The sequence below is a fragment of the Tenrec ecaudatus genome, chromosome 8 (genome assembly GCF_050624435.1).
Source record: "Tenrec ecaudatus isolate mTenEca1 chromosome 8, mTenEca1.hap1, whole genome shotgun sequence".
Classification (NCBI taxonomy): domain Eukaryota; kingdom Metazoa; phylum Chordata; class Mammalia; order Afrosoricida; family Tenrecidae; genus Tenrec; species Tenrec ecaudatus.
The window spans coordinates 116,443,107-116,445,090 of NC_134537.1; the positions used below are offsets into that span (position 1 = coordinate 116,443,107).

The 1,984-nt window shown below is 41.3% G+C and overlaps 1 pseudogene; it reads right to left on the reverse strand.

Annotated features, from left to right (window-relative positions):
- Window positions 1-746: 746 nt before the first annotated feature.
- Window positions 747-1,617, reverse strand: LOC142455512 (NADH dehydrogenase [ubiquinone] 1 alpha subcomplex assembly factor 4-like; annotated as a pseudogene).
- Window positions 1,618-1,984: the final 367 nt, after the last annotated feature.

Consider the following 1,984-nt stretch of genomic DNA (forward strand, 5'->3'; position numbering starts at 1 on the left):
GCTACTGCCAGAAGAAGTGGGAATGTCTTTCCAACCTGAGTTTAGCAGTTTCTGGAAAAATTCAGAAAGATCAGAGACCTATCTTGGTGATTTTTTTTAAATTTTTTGCTTTTCATTTCATTTTTTCTAATTTTCAAGAGTGTTATTCCATGCTTAAAGCTAATCTCAAAGGAAACCGTCTATGTATTTTTGAAGTAGTTATAAAAAATTTTCCATTTTTATCCCATCTGCCTTAATTTATAAAATACTATCATTCTACCTTAGATATACTTTTTTCTAGAAAGGTCCTGCTTAACACAGTGGATGTATTGCATTGTTATAAGAGCTGTAAGAGCACCCAACAGAATGATTTAAAAAAGAAAGGTCTTACCAGTTGGTCAAGTCTCTCTACTTCCACTAGCCACCTAACTAAAGTGAGATGCGGAGGGATTCAAGACACCCCCAAGAGACAATGACCAAATTAAAAGCTGCCATGTGTCTAAAATAACACACTTCTTATAATTTATGGCTATTACATTGATTGTCATGCTGACACATGCAATCATATACTTAAATCAAATTAAAGTCAAAAAAACAAAAAACACATTCTCCCGGAAACCTTAAGAAGTCAACAGAAATGAATAAATAGTGCGCTATCAGGAGAGTTTTAAATGTTCAGCCTTTCATATAAATTAATATGCTAAAAATGGGAGATAAGTAGGAAAGGGGCCGGAGGCTAAACAGGAAGAATAACTTCATGATTTTCTTCATTCTGGGGGTAAGGCCTTCCTATCTTTAGGATGAAGACTTTCACTTCAACAAAGCATCTGAGATTGGAACTTACATCTCTCAGGTCTAGGTGGCATTCTTGTGCTATTTTCTCAGCAGTCCACGTGTCTGGATGTTGAGACGTGCCAGTGCCTCCACAATGGACCCTTTGCCCTTGGGAATGTTCACAAGATCCAAGGCAGGCAGTCGGAATTCCATGGATTCTTGATGCGTCCTACCATCTTTCACCTGAATAGAAGACACAGGATCTTTGGGATCAACATAAACATTGTTTTAATAATGAAAGAAGCTTGCTGTCCTTTCTAGCAATTTCTCCCTTAATGTCTGCATGGCCACTCCCGGCTTTTCTCCTCTCCAAACAGGTTCTCGGTGGAGGGATGCTTGGGAGCAAGGGAGGGGTTCAGCCTGCTGATTTCCTGTTCTCCGAATTGAAGTTCCTGATGGCGCGAGTCAGAGAACGCCCCCATGTCAGTAAAGCATGATGTCCTCCTGTCTTTCTGATTTATTGCTGAAGAAATTTGATTACAACCCTTTGAACAAAATGTCTTGAACTAGTTGAGGCATATGATCTTCTAAGTCTATCCAACAACCAAACGGGTCACCATCAAGTTGATTCTGACTGCCCGTGTGCCACAGCAGAGCTGTGCTCTGTAGGACATCAATGACTTACTTTTCCGAAGGACATTGCCACTCCTTTCCTCCAGGAACTTTGTTATAGTTGGGTTTCGTGTCAGTTTGGCTTGACCGGGATTCTCGTTGGCCCGGAAGTTGGTTGTTAGTGCCATCAAATAGGTTCCGAATCATAGCGACCCTTGTTACAACAGAAGCAAACTTGCAGTCCTGCGCCATCCTCACGTTTTTTCTTGTGTTTGAGTCCACTGTGGCAGCCCTTCCGTCAATCTTATCGATGGCCTTTCTCTCCTTCTATGCTCCTCTGCTTCACCAAGCACGAAGCCTTTCTCCAGTTACTGATCTTGCCTGTGATTTGTCCAAATTACACGAGACAAGGCTCTCAGAAGTGAAGATCAGGTAATACCCCAGGATCTGACCTCACAGCGTAATCAACTTCATAAAACGGTCTGCTATAAATGACAGAGCCATTGTAAGAAGATTTTGGTGAAATGTAGTCCCCTTCCTCAGGTAATAGTCCTGATGCAAATTAAAAGAATTGTCATGGGGGGTATGGCTTAATCCTACTGATACAGACTCTGGACAG